Source organism: Heterocephalus glaber, unplaced genomic scaffold (genome assembly GCF_053883595.1).
Source record: "Heterocephalus glaber isolate CG9 unplaced genomic scaffold, H.glaber_assembly_v1.0 deba00001509, whole genome shotgun sequence".
NCBI classification, from domain to species: domain Eukaryota; kingdom Metazoa; phylum Chordata; class Mammalia; order Rodentia; family Bathyergidae; genus Heterocephalus; species Heterocephalus glaber.
The window spans coordinates 9,668,964-9,694,118 of NW_028258325.1; the positions used below are offsets into that span (position 1 = coordinate 9,668,964).

At 42.1% G+C, this 25,155-nt stretch overlaps 1 long non-coding RNA gene across 7 annotated transcripts in view; it reads right to left on the minus strand.

The window, feature by feature from the left end:
* The window catches only part of LOC110349665 (uncharacterized), a 96,033-nt gene that overhangs the window by 15,810 nt on the left and 55,068 nt on the right, over window positions 1-25,155 (minus strand). For 4 of the 7 annotated variants that reach the window (XR_002395813.2, XR_002395812.2, XR_002395816.2 and 1 more), the window contains one exon: window positions 15,784-16,835. The exons of 2 other annotated variants lie outside the window; for them this stretch is intronic. This is a non-coding gene — a long non-coding RNA (uncharacterized LOC110349665). Of the gene's footprint in view, window positions 1-15,783; window positions 16,836-21,464; window positions 24,557-25,155 lie in introns of those variants that run through there. One more of the 7 variants, XR_015441279.1, reaches the window with a different exon arrangement.

Sequence of the window (25,155 nt, forward strand, 5' to 3'; positions counted from 1 at the left end):
TGAACAGTGTGATTAAGGAGAGGAAATGATAAGAAGCTAAGGCAGAGAAGGACCATCTGTCAGCATTTCACATCTCTCCCCACCCCGGTTGCTAAGCTCCTGAAGATAGGACTATGGCTGCCTGCACCAATTCAGACGCACAGTCTTTGTGTGTGCCTAATGAACAAGTAAATGAAAGGATGAGGCTGGGGTACAGGCTGCTGAAGGATGGATAAGGAGATGGTTGCCACTGGCATGGCAGCTAGAACAAGTACCACAAACTGTGCCACTTGTAGCAAGAGAAACTGCTTGTCCTACATTCCAGAAGTCCAAAATCGGGATGCTGACAGGTCCGTGTGCTCTCTGAAACTGATAGGCAAGAATACTTCTTTGGTTCTTCTTAGCTTCTGCTACTTGCTACCAATATTTGGCATGCATGGCTTAGACCTGGATCGCTCCAGCCTCTGCATTTGTCACACAGGACAAGAGCCAATCCTATTTCATCCAGTGTGACCTCATCATAACTAATTATATTTGCAAAGATACTTTTCAAATAAGGTGATATCTGGGGCACCAAGGATTAGGACTTCCATGCATCTTTTGGAGGGTCATGAGTCTACCCATACCACACAATACAGAACAAGAGGTGTGGAAAGGGAACGTGAGTCCCAGCATGCCTCATCTGTCCAAAATGTGCAGAAGAAAGTGAATGCAACCAAGGTGCTTCAGGATAGAACTGAGGTGAGCTTAATGTGTATTCACTGACAATACTGACATTGCAAGGAAGTTTACAGTTCCTACCAATCAAATGTCAGCCGCAGCAGATTTCCCTAAGCAGTTTATGACTGGCTTCTCAGGGGCTGTTTGTGTTTTTAGAATATTAAGCAGTGTTTAGTCACTTTCTCAGGGAGGGCTTCTCAGTGTGGTTTCTAAAAATGTGCTACATGTGTTTCCAAGGAGCAAAGGCACCAGAGGGCCTTTGGTGGAGTGGGCTGAGCCCTGAAATCACAAACAGATGACGGAGCTTCCTGGTTCTGACTCCTAGAAACCAGCATGGGTCCCAAATGCCAGCTCACAATTAGCCTGGGAAAAATCATCACCTCAGAAAAATTGCAATGGACTCCCTCAGATCCATCAACTCTCTGACTCTCCAGGGGGTTCGATTTACTTCTTGTGTAAGGGGACCTAATATTCCTACCCTTGTGTTCTAGAAGCATGAAAGGCCCACCATTGCCTCAGTTCTCCAATGGAAACCCTCCAGATAATGATGCTCTGAGCTAAGTTGGGTCCTCTCCACATATCTGGAGCCCCTGGTGAGCTCTTGTGTCTGCTAGGGTTGTAGTGAATTTTCAGCTGAATCTCACTCTAACTTAAATGAAGGAACTGGGTGTGTTTGGAACTGGCCTGTAGGACCATGGGGAGCCAGGACAATTTAGGGCCCCCAGGTGCAGGGCCTGAAGACAGAATTAGGGAGCTCGGGAATGGAGGAGCTGTTGTTACTGCAGTCTCAGAGTGGATGGGTCCTAGAGGCCCTGGGAACCCTGGGTCTTCAGTCAGGGTACCAATTCCTAGGTCAGCTCCAGGCATCTGCCCTCTTGAGTAGAGTAAACTATGAGAATGCAAGAGAGCTCTTACCAGAAGCAAGGAGAGAAGGTGGGATGCAGAGCAGACAGCAGCAGCAGTCCCACAGGGGGATTCAGGTAAGCACTGAGGGAGGATGTGCTCAACATCACCCTCAGGCAGCTCTAACTGCAGCCCACCTTTCCAGGACCAGACTGGGAAACCCCATATGCCAGCAATGCACAAGGTCCATTCTACATGTGTCCAACCATGAACGATGGAGCCAGTTGGAGAAGCAACCCAAAGAGAACAGTGTCTACAAATGAATTCCCATCAGAGAGCCTCAACAAGAGCAAAGACTTTACATATCCTCATTCTTCCAGTGGCAAGCCAGCACTTGACTTAAAACACAAAGACCAGTGTATCCCACTTGACTCCAGGTTCCTACGGCATCTAAGATTCTCTGTAGTGCCACCTTCCTACTCCCAGGACAGTTTCCAAACTGTGTCCACACTACACCTTGCTCAAAACTTCCCCCTGCACTCACCACATTACAGGGACAGGTGTCCATTTCTATGAACACCGGGCAAAGGCAGGGCTTCCTGAAGCAAGTGAAAATTCAGATGATTTCTTCACATACTGGTACCAGTGGAAAGGACAGGAAGGGAGCATGAAGGTCAAGGGGACCTTTATGAGCCACAAGACAATTTGGGGACCACACAAGGAATGTTTCAGGGTGGAAAGGAGGCCTATTGAGGGCACTGTGATCACTCAAAATAATAAGAATAAAATGTTAAGTGGGATTAAAAGGTATAAATCATTTAGGAATAATAATAAATGTGACTACATTCAAAAGTAAAGGTCAAATTTTTGAATGCTTCTTCCTCGAAAACCCATGCACAAAATTAAAAGACAAATAGCAAAAAGGAAAATAAATACCTGCAATAACTATATTAAAAATGTAAATTATTACTCTATAAAGAATCCATTCAAATAATAAAAGGAATCATAGCACAATCACTATATGTAAACATTTATTGTTTACCTACTAAGTGTTTGATTCAGAAAAAGAAATGTAAATTGTTTAGAATTACATGAGGAGAAGCTAAACTGTAATTCATTGATTTAACAATGCAAATTGAAGCAGCAGAATATTGCTATTTTTACCTATCAGATTGACAATGATTAAAAGAATTACAAAATTAGGTTTTGGCAAGATTTGGGGAAAACAGGTATTTACACACTGGTAATAGGAATACAAATTGGCATCACTTCTTTGAAGGTCAATTTGGCAAAAGGTCAATTTCTGTCAATACGCCCTTTAATTCAGAAACTTTCCTCCAAATAATTTTTTTCTATAAATACACCCACTCATGCACTCAACAATGTAAGGCCAACAATGTTTATTGCAGTATTGCTTAGTAAAGAAATAAGGTGATCCAAACTAGAAAGAATCTACATACATGTTCATTAATAGGTGATTCATATGTAAAGTATGGTAATTAATAGAATTAAATATCATGAAACATTGCAAAGAATAATCTAGAAGGGTAGAAAGGGAATGACAGGAATGATAAGTACCAATATGAAAATGTCTACTATATATTAAATTAAAAGAAAAACAAAGGTACAGAACAGTGTTTACAGAACAGTGTTCATAGAACACTGTGTGTCGGGTATGAAGGTGTGTGTGTGTGTGTGTGTGTGTGTGTGTGTGTGTGTCTGCATTTTAATCTATTTGTTTACATTGGTTACAGGGATAATAACTTCTATTTCTTTGTATTCTTTGTATTTTTCTAGCTATTGTGTGATATTTAGGTCTTGAGATTCACACATTTTTAAAACGTAATTTGTTTGGAGGTTATTATATCCTTTTGCACTATTTTGTTTTTCTCTGCAGCTTGTAAGTGCTTTTCAAAAAATTCTTCTGTTTGTTAACTTGACTGGGTCACAGTGCTCAGATGAAGCACAATCTGTAGGTGTCATGGACGAGACCAGCACCAAGTAGGTGGGCTCCTTGCTGCAGCTGTCCTTTCCCACGTGGGTGGACATCATTCGTTCTGCTGAGGGCCTGAAGCAAACAGGAAGGCAGAGGAAGGGGAACTCGTCATTTTTTCTCCCGCCTTCCAGCTTGAGTGAGGACATGGGACTCCTGGACTGGGACTGGAATTGACACCCTAAGCCTCCAGTTTGCCAAGCTTCACACTTAGACTGAATTACACCACCTACTTTCTTGAGCCTCCAGCATGCAGACAGTGGATCTTTTCAGGACATCTCAGTCTTCATGATCATGTGAGCCACATCTTCATAATAAATACACGTATCCTACTGGTTGTTTCTCTGGAGAACCTCAAATAAAAAATTCTTATTCTCATATTTTTTATTACAGCCTATGTGTTAGCCCAGCTCTCAAAGGTGCTACACATCCAATAGAAGAAGAAGCCTCCTTCCTCCCTCTTCCCAAATCCAGCAAGTTTAACATATGATCAAAATGTTCAATGAATATTTAAGCACAAATTTTAAAACTTTATTACATTAAAAGACATATTACCATTAACTTCCCTTCAAAGCACTCCCCCCTCACTTACTTCAAAGCACTTAGCCCATCCATCATTCTTGCTACTTTCTGAATCAAGTCTAGAAGTCCTCTTTTAAGAATGTCTTTACAAGGAATGGTCAAAAACACAGCTGCTGCCTAGTGTCACTCAATGGAAAAGCAGGCTTATAAAAAACTATGATATGTCTTAATCTACCTTATTCACTGGATTTGGCACTATGCAACTTCTGGCTCTTCCCCACAGTTAAAATGACCATGAAAAGTAATTCAGGACATCAAGGGAGCTACAGCAGAGCAACTAAAGAAACTCATAAAAGAAATTCTCCAGAAATGCTCCGGAGAGTGGCAAGGATGGTGAGATAAGTGTGTTTGAAGTAAATGAGAGTATATTGAGGTCTATTAATGACCCTGTGCCTTTTGATGTAGTAGTTTTTAAAAATTAAACATCCACTTTGTGTTTTGATCACATCTCTAGTTTGCAATTTTTTAAATTTAAATAAGATAACTTTGTATTTGAAATTAATAACCCCAAAACTTAACAGTCCTAACAGAGAAACACATAAAGGTGGGGTCTTTCCCTTAGGACCTGAAATGTAACATCATCCTTAGAGAAGATGATTCTAATCCCTGCTTCCTAATAACCACACTACTCCTATGCACAACAGTTGAACAAAATGCCTGAAACTTTACTAGATCTATGTATTGGGTTTGGCCCAGTCTTTTGGATAAGCATATCCTAGGAGAGTAAAGAAGTATGGTTGTCTGGTCAGTTTAGGGAAGGTCATTTTGAACCTTGAAAAAACTCACTAGGATCAAGAAATGGATAAAGCGTCTTAAAATGCCCCTTAAGCATGTCACACTCAATTTCTTCCTCTTACGCTGCAGGGACATAGTCAAGGACAGCCCAACAACCGAGGTATAAATAAATTTCCCAGTTTACACCATTTACATGCACTACCCCAGTGTAAATATTTCAAAATTGAGGTACTTTTCCACAGATGAACAATCTTGCTGAGGAGAAGAACCAGCTTGGCTTGGGGTAGGTGCAGTTGCTCAAGATGGCGCATCCGTGTCTTCGGTGAGCCAGCAGAGAGACGGGCGAGCACTAGGAAGCAGAGACCCTTTAAAATGAGTGTTAGAACCAGTGGCTGCAAACAGCACATTAGCCCTCGGCTTCCAGATGCTCTTCTCATTAATGGCTGAGAAATATCACAGCAGTCGCTCCACACACCAAAAAGCCTCCTGAAAGCTGCTGTTAACCACGTGGCAGCCTGTTGTCTAATAGGAACTATAGTATTCCAGCTCGGCTGGGATTTTGGAAGTCACTGTGGCAGAGAGCAGACAGCAAGGCATCTTGAGATCCACACCCAAAAGACCTGGTGGCATCATGGCGCACGCGGGAAGGCCTGGGAGAGAGCCCCGGCCCAGCCACATGTTGCATAATAAAAAGTAATGACAGCAACAGGCCCTGTGTTGTGTTCGCACTGTGACAGGCTCTGATTTAAATGCTTTTATGCATTTCTCACTTAAGCCTTGCCACAGCCTTACAATTCCTTTCACTGTTCCTATCACATGGCCCATCAGGAAGCTGAGACACGGAGAAGGAGCAAGGCAAACTGAGTCAATGCAGAGGTGGGCAGCACTGGAAGCAGGCAGGGTGGCTGCAGAGCCCTCATCCTAACCGCTGTCCGAGCCACTTCCCTGTGTCCCACCTGGCTGTCTCCATTGTGCTCCCTTCATAATGGCTACCTTTGCTTCGAATTTTGCCCCCACTACCCAATTTCTGTGTCTCATCTGCTCTCGCCATACACTAGAAAGAGAATGGGGGTGGAGGCAGGGGAGCAGTGGGACTAGATGGACCTCTGTCTGGAATTGCTCGGCCCCTTGCTCCTGTTAGAACTTAAGCTGGGCATCTACAATCTCAGACTGAAGCTGCTTCCTCTCTGAAAACAGAGAAAGAGCACCCACTGTATAGGGCGGGTGGATGAAGTAAGATATTTGTAATGCTCTCAGAGCCACGACAAGCACACAGTAGCTTTCTCGATATATTTTGGTTGCCTCCCTTGTCTCAGCTCTTCCTTTTGCATACTTTCCCCTGAGTACACTTATTTACTTCAGAACAGAAAGGTGATCATAGAAAACTACCTCCTTCTTCTTCAAGAGTCCAACTACCACCATCCTGACCTAGACACTACCCCAGAGGCATTGGCTCACATTCAGTAGTACAATATCACCATGCTAGGTAATTGCAGTCTCTTCTAAGACTGCTGACATAAAACTACTTATTCAGGGGCTTAGAACAATAGATATTCAGGAGGCTGAGGCAGGAGGATTGCAAGTTTGAGAGTAGTCTGTGCAAATTAGCAAGGTCCTGTTCAAAATAAAATTGTAAAAGTGCTGCGGCTGTAGCTTAGTGGGACCTTGGGTTTAATCTCCAGTACCTCAAAAAAGAGAGGGAAGAACATACACACCGAGACAGAGACAGAGAGACAGAGAGAAAGACATGTTAGAGTTATGCAGGTTAGAATTCTGAAATTGGCTTTTCCAGTTGACCTACAGATGAATTGCTTAAGTTTCTGTTTTCATGGCCACATGACATTCTGTCCGTGGTTCAGTGCCTTCACATGGTGTTTACCTATTCTTAGAAGAACACCAGTCATATTGCTGGGGTCATTAGGGGTGGGGGCTCCTAAAGATTGAACTTGATTAAATCTGCAAAGAATCTATTTCCAAATGAAGTCACATTCACCAGTAGCAGAGGTTAGGAATTCAAGGTATCTTTCCAGAGGACACAATGCAACCCATAGGTGAGATGGCAAATGTGGAGTGATAGAGACCTAGTCCAAGGAAGACAGACAGAGAAACTGAGACACACGAGAACATTTAATGGATTAGCTTCTCATGTCATCTCAACCAGGTTATGTGTTCTGTGAGGAGGAAGACTGAAACTGGCCAGATATATGGAAGGAAGCTCTTCCTCCTGCCATCTTACCATGAATCAGATCTACTCCATCCTTCCAGTGCCCCCAGGAGGTGACCAATGTGAAAAAGAAGCAACACTTATGAATAATTAAGCAACTTTCTGCAGGTAAAGTTCAGGGCTGGAATGTAAACCCAGCTCTGCCTGACTCCCGAACCTATGAACAGAAAAGAGAAGTCTGCCATAGCCTCCAGTGTTGTACACACAGAAGGAATTGACTCACAATATTATGATATCACTGTAGATCTCTAATTACAATTTGCCACATGGAAATGGGAATCATCAGACATGGACAAGCTCCCCAAGGGGATCCAGTGTTACTGAGTGAATTGATGTGACTTTTGTGACAACCCACAACCCAGATCCTCTATCCTCAGATCCTGGTCTACTTCTGGGCCCAGACATGCAATCCCTGAAGTGTCTGTACAGCCGGATACCCAGAGACTCCCACGGATTGACCACTGGGTGGAGCGCAAAGATGTTGTATGGATTCTGAGACAACTTACCACACCGGGGCTGTCCTCCCCACGGTCCTGAACTAGCTCTACAAAGCTAAGCAAGTTACCTAACATCACCGAGCATCTGTTTCCCCATTTGTAGGGTAAGGATAATTATGCTTAGTCATAGGTTGTAGTGAAGATTAGAGTAAATGAAGCAAGACATGGAACAAAAAACCAAACAAACCTGGTTATACCTCTGACACCTAATGCGTATTCAACTAATACAATATGCCCTTAGATCTATGATGTCCTGAGCTTTTCTGTCCTTTAGCTCATTGCACCAGATTGCTGTAATCTGATCCAAGTGGGGGAAGGCATGGAGCGAGAGTGCACAGAAACCATACAGCACAAATCTGATGGGCTTTTGCCCAAGGGCAGCCATATTTCTAAACACTCGGTGTAGGATAGAAGAAAGTAGAGACCCTAGTCATAGCCATAATACATGACTGTGTTTTCTATGACTGTGTTCTTCACTGCTTAGGAATCCCTCATTCCATCTCTGCCATAAGAACAAAAACGGTAAGCAGTCTAATGGAAGCTAAGATGAGAGACAGAAAGTCAGAGACACGGTGAGATCTCTTTGAATCCAGTCACACCGGGCCATCTCCTACTCTGTCCATACCTACTTTTTGCCACAAAGGTCTGCCCCACCGCCCTAAGCCATCTCCGGTGGAGTCTGCATCGGAAAAGAGCCCTCACCCTCACCGTCAGGGCAGCCCTGGTCACTGTCCACAGCTTGTCACACCAGCCTTGTGCTCTTCTCTCCTTGGTCTCTGTGTTGTCACATGTCCGGGGTGCTGATAGTGCTATGCTCACACCCCACACCTTTGCACAGGCTGATGGCTCTCCCTGGCATTACTCTGCACATGGACTGAGCATTCACACTTCCCCCCTCTTGGTTATTTGTTTCTTTGTATGCTTTTGGTCTGGCTTTCCCAGTGCGGATAAACTTCAAAAGATCAGTGTGTAAGTTCACTGCTGGACCCTCTTATCTGGTGTATGACAGGGTTGGGAACATATTGTGCGCACAATAAATATTTTGTTAAAGACGTACATGCATTTATCTTCAAAATGGGAAAGAATGTAGCCATGATAAGAGACCACAGACTGATATCGTAACCTTGCACTGAGAACAGTCACTGACCTTACTGTTTCCAAAGGCCCAGCCCAGTGTAGAGAGCCCAGCATATGGTGGGTGCCCAGTAAAAGGGGATGACTAAGCTTGTAGGGCCTGGTGAGAGCCCCAGAAGGTTTTAACATGGGGGCACTCAACACATTTGGATCAAGGTAGCGATTACTTTGGCATCTCTAATTCTTTTTCCATCTATCCTATGTAAAAACAATAAATCACCATAATTAATGAGAACATCCATTATTTATTTATCTTTTACTAAATTTAAAATATATTTTATGTCATTTAATCCTTAGGAAAAAATCCTATACTAAGGATAGCTATGATTAACAAATGGTATATGTGTGTACGGAAAGGTCAAAAAGAAACCTACTGTGTTGTTTAATTAATATATGCCACTAACTATAATTTTAAAAAGAACCTTTTATCAAAAGTATATGGTTTTCCCTTTTTTACAGATTGGGAATCTATGGGTTAGGGCTGTTATTGACTTGCTCAAAGTCATAGCAGTGGGAAGAACTGGGCCCTGGGCTGTCTGATGATATCATTACCTCTGCTTCTGGGACTCACATTAAGGACAGAGAGGACAGCAGATGCGGGGTGGGGGTGCCGCAGGGAGAAGACAGTGCCACAAGAGGTAGGGAGTGGGAAAGGAAAGAAAGGCACCATCAAAGTGCCAACAGTTCTGACTCTCCCAAATACACTTAACTGACAGTGGATATTTGTACATAGGTATGGCGTTCAGTGTGATAACTTGATAGATGCATACAAAGTGCAATGACCAAATCAGGGTAATTAGCACTTTTAACCCCTTAAACATTAATCACTTCTTGGTGTTGAGCATCGGTGAACTGCTTCTTCTACCTCTTCGTGACGCATGTAGTAGATTTGTGAGCTACAGTCACTCCTGTGTAGTGCAGAACACTGAAACCTACTCCTCCTATCTGCTGCATTTTTGTACCTGTTATCCAAATCCTTTCTCTCCTCCACCTTTCCTAGCTTCTAGTAACCACTATTCTACTTTTGATTTGTATAAAATCCAACCTTTCTGCTTCAATATATGAGTGAGAACATATGGCATTTACCTTTCCATGCTTGATTATTTCCCCTGATATAATATCTAGAACCAATATAGCCCAGTGTCTCGGGCATGGACTTCGGAAGCAGACGCCCCTGGACTGCCATAGCCTGGGTCTCCTGGAAAGCAGGTGGAAGGTAATTACCTCTGGTAATTCTTTATTGTGTATCCCAGAGAGTAGGAGTAAGAAATGAAGGAGAAATAATGAACGGTGTGGCCCAATAAAAGATATATTACCTGGGCCGGGGATTTAGCTCAGTGGATTCACCGCCTACTGTGCAAGCGCAAGGACCCAAGTTCGATCCCCGGTACAAAAAAAAGATATATTACCTATTTTCCATTTTTCCAATTTACATTAACACTAACAGTGTATAAGAATTCCCCTTTCTCTGTATCCTTTCCAAGATAAGCTATTTTTATCTTTTTGATTGTAGCCATTCTATCAGGGGTGAAATGGTATTTCCTTGTGGCTTTGATTTCAATTTCCCTGTGATCAGTGAGATTCAGCACATATTCTTATAACTGTTGGTGATTTATATGTCTTTCTTTGAGAAGAATCTACTCAAATCATTCTCATATTTTTAAATTGAATTATTATTTTGTTTTTGCTGTTGATTTCCTTACATACCTTCAAAGGAACTGCCAGGCATGATGGCACACATCTATAATCCCAGTACTCAGAAGGCTGAGACAGGAGAACTACCCTGAGTTTGTGGCCAGCCTGAGCTATATAGTGAGTTCAAGGCCAGCCTGAACTATGTAGTGAGACCCTGCCTCAAAAAATAAAGAAAAGAAGAAAAAAAAGAAAGAAAGAACTAAAACTACAATTACCATATGATCCAGCCATACTAAAGCTGGGTATTTATCCAAAGGAAATGATATCAGCATGTCAGATAGTTGTCCGCACTCCCATGTTTATGATTGTAGCATTATGCATAATAGCCAAGGTTTGGAAAAACCCAGGTGTTTATTGATAGATGACCACATTAAAAAATTGTGGTGCATATACACAATAAAATACTATTCAACCACAAAAGGATGAAATTCTACCAGTTCTGATAACATGGATAGACATGTAAGACCTTATATTAAGTGAAATAAGGCAAAGAAATATAAACAATGCATATTTTCACTCATATATAGATGTTTAAAAAATTTGTCTTATTGAAGTAGAAAGCAGAATAGAGGTGAGCAAAGGTTGAAAATGTGGGTGGGGCTAGAGAGATGTTGATTAAAGGGTATAAAGGTGCAGTTGGGAGAAGTTCCAGTGTTCTACAACAGAGTAGGGTGACTCTGGTTAATAATAATATATTGTGTATTTTGAAATATTTAGAAGAAAAGATCTTGAATGCTCCCAACACACAAAACAAATTGCAAGTGTTTAAATTGGTAGATGTGCTAATTATCCTAATTTGATCATTACTCATTGTATACATATATCAAAATATCATATTCTGCCCCATAAAGAAAGGTGATTATGAGTTAGCTTTTTTAAAAGGATGTATTGCCAATTTGACTGTCTCAGGGTACAACTGCTTGATTCTGTCCCTGAAGAAAATATATAAAATCAATGAAACGCAGGCTGTCCAGGGAAAGAATCAGTCCACCCAGTTCCCTGTCCCTCTCATCAAAGCACAGGTGATGAGGGACATGGTGGAGCTGACATCATACGGAAGCAGCAGGACGGGAGGAGGGGTGTCAACAGGCAGACTCTGGAGGTGCCTGGGATGAGCTGCTTCAGACCACATCTGCCTCAAGCTCGTGGGACTCATGCAGAGTCAGTTGCTACAGCAGCCCTGGGAACAAAAGCCAGGTGAGGCCAGGAAGGCCTGGCCAGGTACAGAAGTCTCACGGACTCTATCATCACTTGCTGGCTGTCGTGTCTCGTGGGCACTTCAGTTTTCTGTGAGAAATGTGGGAATAGTGATGGCATCTAGCTTATGAGATAGTTCCAGTATTTAGCAATGTCCCTGCTATGTAGAAAATGCTCGGCAATAGATATTCTTCTTATTCCTGTCATCCTCATCAATAGCAATGGCATTGAACTAACTTCCTGTTAGTTTTCACTTTGAATTATTGCTGATTTTCCCCCGCTACTATATGAATAGTAGTTTGACATGTAAAAAGCACAAGCAAGCTTTTTCTAAAATGCGACACTGCATTTTAAATCCCTGTAGTCTCTGTTCTTGGAATCAAAGTTCCTCTCTCTCTCTCTTTCTCTGCCTGACTTGAAATGCATCGTGAAGGAGGAGCCAGAAGACACATGCCTTAGTTTCATCCTTGTACACAAACCGTGTGCTCCTTTAGCTCCAGCCCACTAAATGTATTGATTCTGGGCAGGCTGAGAACCTCGCCCTAGGGACAGAGATCAATGAAGCTCTGCCTTCAAAGAGCTCAAAGTCAAGTAGGTGAAGGCAGACTCTGAAACAGCTGATGGTGGGGTCAGCCGGTAAATTCTTGGCACACATTACAAAGAGCCACGGTGCCACCAGGGAATCTCCCAGGGCCTCTGGAATATTAATTTCTTCGTTGGTCAAAAGAACGCACTAGGGTGTATTCCCAAGTGTAAAATGTAGATCTCTAGTGAAACTGAGACAATTTAAGTGGTGGAAAAACAGGATGCTAAATTATAATGAGTAGTGTAATGAGAAAGTTACTCTCCTCACAGTCCTTTTGCTTCCAGGAGACAGAAACCACATGAAACTTGTTCATCTTCATTTTTAACATAGAAGAGAGCAGGACAACCACTGCCTCATATCAATATCTAAGTGTAATTTTAAAATATTTTTCATTACATCTACTTTAAACTGGTGCATGCAAAGACAGAAATAGTACATATTAATGGGGTAACATGATATTTATACATGTATACATTGTATAATGTGTAAATCAGGTTAAATACGTCTAGCTCTTCAACAATTTATCATTTGTGGTAAAAAGTTTCAGAATCATTTCTTCTAGCTTCTTGAAATGTAAACTATAGTATTGTTATCTAAAGTCACACTACTGTAGAACAGCACACCACAATTTCTAACAATCACCCATTAATCAGCCGTTCCTCATCGCTCCCTCTTCCCTATTCTTCCCATTCTCTGCTAACTATTCTCATCTTCTAATGGACCGATGTTTTTCTTTTAGATTTCATATATATTCAAAGGAAATGAGATCAGTATGGCAGAGATAGCTGCACCTCCTTGTTTATTGCAGCACTATTCACAGTGGCCAAGAAATGGAAACAACCAAACAATATCAGCTGATGAATCGATAAAGAAATGGATACATATGCAAACAGAGTACTATCTAGCCATAAAAGGAGGAAATCTTGTAATCTGTGACAACATGGATGCAACTAGAGATCCTTAAGTTAAGGGAAATAAACCAAATACAGAAAGATAAGAATTGCATGATTCTAAATCATATAAAATCTATAAAGCTGATGTCACAATTTTATAAATGTTTTATTTTATTTTATTTGGTTTTCTACAACCTTATGAAAAGCATTACTTCCTAGTAGGAAGTAGCAATATTTTTTTATTTTGGATATAGTTGTTTTAAAAAGTAACTTGACTTACAAACACATTACATAACAATAGAACAGGTGGTGTATAAAAGTAAAAAACTAATATTTTACTACTTAGTTCTTTATAATCACTAGGATGGATGGCATCAAATGTTAAAAATTATGAGAATGGAACACAAAGTTTGGGAAATATTGGAGTAGATGATTTACATGGTCTCCTACTTTTTAAATACCCTGTTGTCTGTTATAAAAAAAACTTATGGAAAACATTTCTAGGAATGGCCCTTAGAGGATGCTGACTCAGCTCAGATGACAGACTCACTTTCTTATCCTTCTGTGGACTGAGCATGTGCTCTGTACACCGAACACAACCATTCTGGGCTGCAAGGTGGTCTTGATGTTGGATGCCAAGCTCTAGGCACAGACAGAAGACTGGGATACCGCTGAATGTAGAAGCAGCAAAGCAGTCACTGTCCTCTACTACAGCCTCCTTCCTATGTGACTAAAACTAAACTTCTTTCCTGCATGCTCCATTGGAATTGGGCGTTTCTGTTAGATGCAACTTGACCTAATATGAAATTACACAGGACTCACTTTTTATAAAAGGGTAGTACAGAGACATAACCTACCTAAAATGTAGCATTATTTTGTCATATAAGGCACTCAAGACAAACAGTAAGGACTAGGATACTGTGGGCAGGAAATCCAGTCTCTCATGCTATCTGGTTGCAGAGCAGTTTGCCAGCCTGTTGTCTGACAGAAGTTAGAACAAGGACCACACACTCTCTGAGGCTACACCATTGAGACAGAAAAAAGTAATATCAGGATGTTGGTGTATTAGTCATTTTGTTGCATAAAAATGACTCTAAAATTCAGCAGCTTGATGCAGCATTTACTCCAAGTTCCTGAGAATCAGGAATCTAAAGCCAGCTTAGCTAGCTCCTCCTGGAGTAAGATTTTTTTTTTTTTTTTTTTTTGGTTTGAGATCAAGATGTCACTGGGACTGCAGTCTGATCTAAAGGCTGAGGAAGACACATTTACAGACTCACTGATGTAGCTATTGGCAGGATTTAGTTCTTCACCGGCTGTTGGACAGAAGGCCCCGGTACCTCCTTGGACGTTCATCAAAAGGTTTCCTTCACTCTCTTGACTTCAGAGGTCAGCGTACAACATGAGAGCTGGCTCTGGAAAGAGCGAGTGACGAGAGAGAGAGAGAGAGAGAGAGAAGCCTGATCTTCATCTCACAGTGGCACCCAGCCTTCCAATGCATTCTATAATGAGAATCCAGTCACTAAATCCAGCCCACACCCAAGGAGAGCGGAGTCCACAGGTGAATTCCAGGAGATGGGGATCGTGAGACACCATCAGAGAAGCTCCCTGCAGCAGATGCTATGTGCCAATATCATGTGACATTTTCAGCAATACTCCAAAATAAATAATGAAATCAACAACATCTATCCATTTATAAGAAGAAATCACCAGAAATAGTTTTGCTTTGCCTGCAGACTGCCACCTACTCCACTTTCGTATCTATAATTAGAGGGCTTAAAAGATCACCCCCTAACTTGAATCCATTATTAAAAGCTGCAGTCTTAGCACTAAATAAACTTGCTGATAAAATGAGAGGAAGTGTAGCGCTTCCTGACCAAGGCCTCTTGTTTCAGGGGGCATCAGGTTGGGGGAGGCGGATGGACAACTCACTGAGATCAGCAACTAGAATCAAGAGTCTTCAGATATAAAATGTCTAACAGGATAAGATGTCTGGCTTTAATCACTTGTAGAGGGCCTTTCCAAAGCATGTACAAACCTTTCAAGTACTCAGACAGGGGACTGCCCTGCAGAGGCTTTTTGCTCTGGGCTGATGGCTATGGTGTTTGTCCACCACCACCTTTAATGAAGGGAAGTTCTTTCTGAAGTTCTGCTGTTTCTGCTTCTCCTCTGATGGTCAGGTGTATGGAATGTCTCCTGGAAGTAGATAGGTGGTGTAGGTTTATAGGTCCTGGGGTTAAAGACACCAAATCAGACCTGGTAGAGAAAACTGCATCTCTTCTGAGATCAACTTTCAGTGAAATATAGCACCTGGATGAGATACTGGGGTTCCCTCCCTTGGAAAGGAGTCATGCTCTACACGTTAGTTTGAATGTTAGGCATTGGATATTAGGAAATTGCCTCTATTGCCTCCTTCTGCAGTATAAACATTGAAGGCTCCAAGAAGAAATCCTTGGAATGTGCATCCTCTTTTACACCTTGTTGCATGGTTTTTCTTAGTTAATCCCCTACCATATGCAGAAAGAGCTGGATTTTATAAAAAGGGCAGCAGTGGAGCAGGGACTCTTGGAAATCAGAGCAGGGGAAGGATGCAGATCAGCAAAAGCATAGCTTGAAGGTCCCATGTGAGCAGGCCTGAAGGGAGTTGAAGAGGTAAAAATGACACACAATGCTTACAGGGATGTGTATAGGCTAAAATTTCAGGATTAATTTGGAAGTTGGACACTAAGACCCTCACCCCAGCTTGATTTGGTGTCTCTGTTGTAGAGAGGAAGCTAGAAATAGAGAAAGAGAAGTGAAGCAGAAATGGAGGAATAGAAAAATATCCAGCACAACCTGTTGAATTCTTTTTTTAAAAAAGGCTCACATGACTACAGCTGTGACTATGTGCTGGCATTGTTCTAAGCTCTGTGCATGTGACACTAATCAAGTAACCTTCTGAGAGAGAGGATGTCACTTATCCCCATCTTACCTAAGAGAGGACTCAAGGACTGAGAGGCTAAGTAGCCCACAATGGTAACACAGCCAGGATGCCAACCCAGGCATTTTGTCTCTAGGGAGCATGTTTTTAAGGACAAGCTACTGTGCACAAAAGTGTTTGAGTCAGCTATAAAGAGAGGAAATGAATCAACTAAAGAATGGCCAAACTCCTGAGCAAATAAATTACTGAGTGAATATGCATCTACAAACAAGTGAATAAATTAATAAATAGATGTTTTCATTTTTCTGAGCACTATACGTGATCTACCAGGATCTCCTCACTCTTTTTCTTGTGAGTACCTTCTCCATGAAGTCTGTGAATCTGACCAAAACTGCCATGAAGGAAAGGCAGGCTGTCAGTGATGTCTTCTCCTCATGCAAGAAGATGGCTCAGGGTGGTCACCAGTACAGCTTCACGCTTCCCTCCAAGCCCTGCCTTGATACTTCCAAATCACCTGCCAGTTGCTTTCAAAACAAATTTGATTTTTTCTCCTCCAAAATTTTATTGTCAGGAATGCATTGGGGTTTAGTTAAAAATCACAGAGGAGGAGTCATTCACACATCATCATCCATGTATCTATTCATTAATTTATTCCATCAATATTTATTAAATCCTGTGCTTTACCAGGCTTTGTGTTGGACTCAGCACGCACTGAGAGAAGAGTCTCTTGTCTTCAGTTCAATTATCCTAGCAGCAAACTCTTCCAGGATGGGTGAGAGACCACTGCAGGGACAGCAGGATGGGTGATGGAGAGGTCCATCTGGAGACCATACAGTACAACTGGTAGAGGAGTAAGCAAGTGAGCCGGGCAGGGAAACAGTCACACTGGGCTTGTTCCCATGCTGGTTACTGTGGACTCAGTCCAACTTGGGCAACTCAGGGACATGCTGTAGATCACACCTGTGAGGCAGCCCACCCATGGCCATAAACTGGGCTGCTTTACACCCACCTTCCACCCAGCCTTTATTGAGGGGAAGGGGGGCTGCTCCTGGAGACACTGACTCTCTTAAACTTCTTGTTTACCGGTCAGTGATGCAGAAAAACCTCTGAGGCAGAAAGCTGACTTTGCAGGTCACTATGGGCATGTCATGTTGGGTAGGTCCCTGAGGCATCTGCTGTAAGTGGGTGTACAGATGACTAATTAAAGCAGAAACTAGAAGCATGATCCAGGCATTATAAGAGCAGACAGAAGGAATGAGTATTTTATTTTTTCTCCATTATGATTCCCCAACCACACACACACACATACACACATACACACACACACATCTCTATCCTGTACACACACATATACACATACACAATACTCATATGCAAATATTCCTAGCATACTTCTCATTTCATAGTTCACAAGCATTCCTTCTCAGACCACTTAGCTAACTGCTCATGGTTTCCCTCGGAGTCCCCAAGCCTTTGAAAGGTTGTGATTCCTCTTCAGATATGTAATTTAATAAAAAAGTGCCCTAAAAGATAAATATATGTAAGGAATTTCAAGCAAGTTGTGATTTTGTCTTGTTGATAATCAAGTTGTGTGTGTGTGTGTGAATATATCAGATTATTTTCAAACATTATCTTGGTATGCTTGCTTTGTTGGTGCTTCTGCATATACTTTGTCTGCTCTTTGAGTGGTCTTCACACTCTTCACAAGACTTGAGCATCAGGAGGAGGATGGGATCTGGCTTTCTTGAGAACCAGTGATACCCACAATGCCTAGTAATATCAGGCACAGAGTAGGAAGTCATCCAATGCTGGATGATTAATCAATGGATGGATGAATGGATGGATGGATGCATAGATGGATAAACAGATAGGTAAGTTCTACTTGAGAGAGAGAAGTCTCAGGATCTATCAATGGTTTCAGAAGAGAAGTACACTCTGATCCCTGTCTTAGACATTGGCCAGTGGAGGACTTTAGGTAGAGGTTTGGAGTGGGATATAGAGATGTCTTGGTATTTCTTTTTCAAGCACTGTGAACCGCCATGCACTTTAACTTAGCTCTGCTCTTCAGTTGAAACCCATCAGGCCCATGGCATCAGAGCCTCTTAGCATCTTCTAGTCAGCTTGACATGGAAAGACCACATGGGTGGTCTCTGAAGTTGTCAGCAGCTTCAGTCACTGCCACAAATAATTCATTCCCTCTGCTTGGGCTTTTGCTACTGAGAAGGACAGGCTAATTGAGTCTTCCTGGCATCCACATCAGCTGGAAGTTTTCCGCTAAGATCCCCCCATCTCTTTTCCAACCTTTCCCAGTGCCAAGGCATAGAGAGAAGAAACGTTTATAAGACACATGCCTGCTGAGAATACCCTGTAGTGATTGTTTTTCCCAATCTAGGCATTCCCTGCCAGATACTTCAAAGGGTTTTGAAGTCAGTGCTAATTTAAAAGCAATAATAAGATTGACACTGAAATGCTTCCCAGCTGGTTTTTCTGGGCAATAACTCTCACCAGTTTCTTTACAACTTGTTTTCTGTTACAATTTGGGGTTTGCAAAAACATGGGCTTTTAAAACATTCAAACAGAACAGAGCATGTTTCTAAAACAAAGAAGTAACACATATATAAACATGTTCTCCTTCATTTCGTGCATATTTCTTAGTAATGAACATCAGTGAATTTGGGTTTTAGAGTCACTGAGTCTTAGGAAGAAAACCCTAATCTTTCATTTATTAATCAAATGTCCTTCTCTAAAAAAAGATGAAAAGTTCCTCTTTTGAATGGAACAGGGAACTGGAAGCCAAGGGCAGAAAGCACAGCTATGACATTCAGATCATACCTGAGGTCAAAGCTCAGCTCTGTCACTTTTTATCTATAGCCATAAGCTTAGTCAATTCACCAAACCTCCCCAGGATCAGTTCCTTTACCTACAAAGTGGAAGTGACAAGACGTATGTCATAGGTAGGTGTGAGAATTACAGTTTACAGCGTATGTGAAGTCTAGTATCTGGTACCAAGCGAACATTAGATAAACTTGTATCTTCAGGAAGGGGAGATGAAGTGTGAGCATACATGCCTGCAAGTCCCTGACCCTTCACAGAGTGCTTGCCAAGCATCGTCTGTCTACTGTAGACCCTTCGTCACTGTGCCTGGATCCCCTCTCCTTCATAATCAATCCTCCCAAACCTCATTGATTGATTCTACCACTATCTTTATCTCTGCAATGATTTTATCACGGTAAACATTTCACAAATGTTTATGGTCAGGTTTAACACAGAGTTGGAAATATAGTCAGTCAATCTGAAGCTGAACTGCAGGCTGAGAGTCTTGTTCTCAGATAGCTTTGGCTGCAATGGCTTGTCTCTGTCCACAGTGGCTCATTTCCTGCAGGCCAGCCCCAGCTTGTTTACCCTGGGACCGAGCAGAGTCCCGAAAGAGAGCAAGCAAGGACCAGGACCTGACACTTTATGATTTCTGCCACATTCATTGGCCAAAGCACATCACCAGGCCAGCTCAGAGCTGCAGACTGGGGGAAAAGCTTGCACCACTTGGTGGAAGGTGGAGCCCTGTACATGCCAAGGGCATGTTCCTGGTGTGGGGTGGAAAGGAGTGTGCCTAGGGCTACAATTCCCAGCATGTCTCCAAAATAAATTGCTGTCAACATTTCATGATGAGGTCATCATGAGAATTCACATGCTCTGTCTTCAGCTAGTGATGTGAAAACAGCCTTTCAGCCTTTCAGAAGTGACCAGCTATGAGCATTCCTTTTGAGAATACTTGGTAAGCAGGTAACCTGCCTCTTATGCCCTTAGAAGTAAGTGTTCAGCTGACATCACCATTGTCACACATTGGCTCTACAATGTTTGATGACCTGTATGAGCTTTCCAGCCCAATAGCAGACAGGTGGTGAGCAGTGAGGCTCTGGACTGTGGTTCTGAAGCCCTCGAAATACTTAGTAAAGCTGGGCTAGAACACTGGATAGGGCACAGCCCATCAGCCTGTTTGATTCCACATGGTGTTGTACTGAGGATACAGAACTCGCTGGAGCCGCCACAAGGGGTAGAGCCAGCGGCTTCAGGGAGGGATCAGAATGCCAGTCCATGTGAGTCATAGGAAAGGTAAAAATCCAAGCTTTCTCAGAGGAGAGATACTTTTTTCTTAAACATGGTCTTCTCTCCAAGGCATCAAAGAGACTGTTTTTAAATAGCTGAGGATGCGGAGTCAGAACTTGGTGTGGGTTCCAGCTCTGGTATTTACTCACTCTGAGGCCTTGGGTGACTTGTGTACGACTCCAGCTTCCATTCTCCCAATCTCCCAATTGGGAGCAATACTTAATTTATACTGAGGCTGTGAGGATTGCATCACGGACATACTACATGGAAAAACCTGCACATGAGCTGGGTGCTCAACAGAGGGTTAGCCCATATTTCATTATTCTAGAAGCTAACAAAATCAGTCCTAAATAGAAAAAAAATCAATGTGTTCTTTAATAACAAATTCTGTGTACCTTCTTTCTTGAACACCCTTAATACAAAAATCCAAAATCCAAAATTCTCCAGAACCTGAAACTCTTTGAATGCAGACAAGATCCTACAAGTGGAACATTTCACATCTGACCTCTGCGACTGGTCAAATCAAGATGCAGGCGCACTAAAAATATTATATAAAATTATCTTCAGGCTATGTTGCTTAAGATATTCATCAAACAGAAATGAATTTTGCATTTAGATTGGGATCCCATCCTCCAAGATATTTCATTATGTATGTGCAGTATTACAAAATCAGAAAACAAAATGCAAAGTCTGAAACATTTGTGGTGCCAAGCATTTCCAGTAAGGGATATTCAACCTGTATTACAAGCTTTGAACTAGCTAGTGATAATAAATAAAAATATGGCCCCATCTGAGGCTTCAGAACATGGGACTTGTGTGAATACCACCCCACCTTCCAGCCCACATATCCCCTGGTGATTTCTTATTCCTCTCTTGTTCTCTTCCTGGTTGATCCAGGTACTCGGCTTAGCCAGAGTTACATATATGGTCATGAAGCTAGAGCATGACTGAATGCATGAGGTCTGAGCACTGGGCTTCTGCTCCCATATCTGTCCAGTGGGGTTGGGGGGAAGTGCTGAGACTACCTCTGATGCAGATCACTCCTAGAAGCTGTTCTACCACAGGACTAGCCTCAGTCCCTGGCAGGGCTTACACTGACCAAGCCCCCTGGGCTGCCTTTGTATCTCTCCATGAAGAACAATCCAATAGTACATTTTAGCCAAAATCTTTCCTGGAACTTGAATTTTATTTAATACAATCTTCACTAATATATTAAATATAAGATACACAAGGCTAGATTATACTATAACACCAACAACCAGTATTTGTTTGGTGTCTACTCTGTGTAGGAACATTGAACCAAATAGGTGTAACACTCACAATCACCTTAAAAGAAAGATATTGTATAATTAAGACAAAGTTTGGCAAAAAGTAAAAGACACTCAAAAAAGTACAATAAGTTAAAGACTAAAGTTTATTCCTGTCTCGCTGTAAGCTTCAAGGTGGAAAGTAGCCTGGCATTTTGACTGTGCTCCAAGAATTTTTCAAGAAATCAGAAGCGTAGTCATCCTTGACATTATATGGCCACTCTGGGTGATTTTCATTCTTAAGATCTCTTCATGGGCCAGGGATTTAGGTCGGTGGCACCGCACCTGCCTTGTGTGTACAAGGTCCTGAGTTTGATCCCCGGTACCCCAAAAAAAGAAAGAAAAAAACACTTCATGATCCAACATGACTGCTGTCATAACAGCTATTAATCCTGAATTCCAGGAAGAGGGAGAGGGAGAGGCATAGACAAAGTATAAGGGGAAAGGGGATGCTCCATTTATCTTCATTTAAAATGTCCCTGTAAGGACCTATGACAAATTAGCATGCACATCACTGACTAACACATAGTCAAAAGTTATGAGTAGCTAGAAAATGTAGTCCATACCCTAGGTAATGAGACTTTATTCCTAAGGAGGGGGCAGAGGACTATATTAGAGAAAACTAACAGTCCATGCTATTAGTATTAAAATCTCCAGTACCTATAGCAAGAAATAGCCTGAGGGGTGTTAAATCACTTGCTTCATTATCCCAGATTTGAGTCCAGCATGGTGTGAGTTTCTTTTATTTTTTCCACTAAATAAAATGGTTATAATTCCATTGTTTCAGGAGAAACCAAGTCGTTAATGTGTCATCGATGAGTGAGGGAGTAAACCTTGGTCCCAGAAATGACCCACCACAAACTGTGCACCTGTTTCTTCCACTACTCAATAGCAACATTTAAGATTAAGGCTCACTCCTCTGTTGTCAATGATTTTATGAACTGAAAAATCTTTGGGAGAAAAATCGCAAAATTTTTACTCTTGAGTTCCCTCATTTATAAAATAAGAACAATAACACTAAAAGTCAAGGCCAAGCAGCAGACAAAGAGAACACTAAAGGAGTATTTTAGTGTATTTTGTTTTTATAGAAGGCACTGGGTATATTATATCATGTAAGGAGCCCTCCTAGGAGGAGGAGGTCCATTTCTGCTTCTGCCAATCTTTAAAGATTTTATGCCTGCAGTAGTGCTTTTATTCATTTGACACTCAGAGAATAGAGGGTAGGCATTTTAGCCAGGGACATAAATTTGGGCAGGTGTGAAGTTTAGGGAAAACTAAAGAAAGAAAGGAGAATGAACCCAATGAATTTGTGGTGAAAGACAGTTGTTCTTTCAATTATATGGCCACTCTGGATGACCTTCATTCTTAGGTCACCATGGTTGTGCTACAAGGTGGCTTCTCTAGCCACTTGGTCAACAGTATCTGGATCAAGGAATCTATGTGAAGGAGGGGACAGCTAAATGAGGAACACTGGGGTGCCTCTGGAGGGTGACTGTAGCTCATTCCCAGGAGAGGATTCAAGAGATGGGTTGGTGAAGGACATGACAAGTGAGCTAATAGGGAGAAGTTTGAGCTTCATTTTCAAATCACCAAAGGCTGATACTCTGTGGTAGATGCTCTACATCCAGAGGACTAACAGCTTTTGATGTTCTTATTTCTTTACTCCTAAATCCATCCATAAAATCTTCAGAAAGCTTAAGAGGGTTTTTGTGCTTCCTCAGCCATATGACAGTAGAACAGGCAGCAGTGTTATGATCCACAGTGGTAAGGAATGGAGGAAAGTGCTGTATGAAGCACTGGGAGGGAGGAAGAATGTACTGGGGGAGGCAGTGAGCGAGTCAGCTGGCCCTTGGATCCTAAAGGATGAATCATAAGAGAGACTAGCTGTGTTTCCTTGAGCTGGATCATCCTGGATGAAATCCTCAGCCTTCCTCCTTCTCAGCCTTCCCCTTAGCTTACAACAAAGATTCATGGTCAAGTCAAACGCACGTCCAGTTTTCTCTCCTAAAGCAGAGGGAAGGCCCCTAGATGTGTGGGCTTTAAGTCTTATGCAACTTGGGGGCACTCTTTAACAAACAGAGCACATATACAGGACTGTAGAGCCAGTTATGGAGCCTTAGAAGAAAGTGAATGAGAAAATAAGGTCGGCAGAACACGAGAAGTATTGACCAGACCTATGTGATTGGAGCCTAGAGCTGACTCCACCATTAAAGCAACCATAATGCCAATGGACATCTCACTTCTTTCTCTGAGCTTCCGCTTTACTTCTGGGAAGTGAAGGAGTCCCTCTAATGCCTTCCCATCTGGCAAGTTCATAGAAAAAAACAGATGTTTCATTCAAAATTGGTCCGAGTAGAAGAATTTAGCATGCAAGAGAGGGTTGAGTTGAGGGTAAATCATAAGGGATTCTAGTAGAGCACTGAGGGCCTGCATAAGGGAGTACTGTCTCCAAGTTAAAGTCGTAAAGGACAAGAATTAAAAGTACTGAACCCCAGAGAGGAAAACTACATGGCAAAGTTCTCCTGAAGCTGCCAATGTTGAATTACCTGCAGATAGGGAGCTGGGAAACACAGTCCATTGTCACCCATCTCCACCCACCACCTTCTGCTGGGGTTTCCTGTAAGAAAACCCACCAAGAATTCAGCAGGTAAAGGAGCCCATTGGTGTGCTCCACACAAGTCCATCTCCAGGATGAGAGAGATGTGGGGATAGGTCCATCTGGAGGAGCGAAGATACCAATAAGATTTCTGGCTTTTTATGTTGCACACTGAAGAACCACCTGTATAGAAGAGCTTCAAGGTTTGGTGAGTTAAAACATGACTTTGGTAGATTTATTTCCTCTTTTCCTTTCTCCACCATGAAAATAGCTCTGCCTGAAGATAATAAATGAAGATGTGCATGTATCTGTGTACTATTTCCTTCTCAATAAAGCATTAGTGTTAAACTTGAAGTAGTTTCTCTGAGCAGGGCACAGTGGACATTCCATCGATTCAGGAGGCTGAGGCAAGAGGATCCAAGGTGAAGACCAGCACGGGCAACACAATGAAATTCTGCTTCAAAAATTAAGTACCTAATTAAATTCTAGCTCTCAGCTTGTCATGCCATTTCTCAGAGCCTTCACTTCTTCATCTGTTTCACAAGATGTCATGACTAACAAAGGAAAAGATGGTACTTTGTAAGCTGTAAGTCAGCCTGCAAAAGTTGATCCTTATATGAGACTAACTAATACTTAGCACCCACAAATCAACTAGTGTGCATCAGAATTAATAGGTAAAATCAGGTCCTGAATTTAAAAGTCTGGAATAGTGCTGTTGTATGGATGTCATTTGTTTCTTCCAAAATTTCATGCACTGGAAGCTTGGCCCACAATTTAATGGTTAGACTATGGGAACACTACCCTTGGAAGGGATTAGGTAGTTCTTGAAGCACTAGGTTAGTTCCCGTGCCAGTGAGTTGTTGGGAAAGAGTAAGCTTCACCCTAACCCTTTACTTTCGTTTTTCACACAGCTATTTCCTTTCTGCTTCTCGTCATGCTGCGATGCAGCAAGGAGGCCCTAGTCAGACACTGATGTGATGATGTTTGGCCTTGCCAGCCACCAGAATCATGAAGTTAAGAAATTTCTTTTCTTTATCTGTCACTCAGCAGCTGGTGTTCTGTTACAGCAACACAAAGTAGACTAAGACAAGTGAGTAATGAGATTCTGAATTTCTAACAAGTTACACCTGGTCCAAAGACCATGTTCGGAATA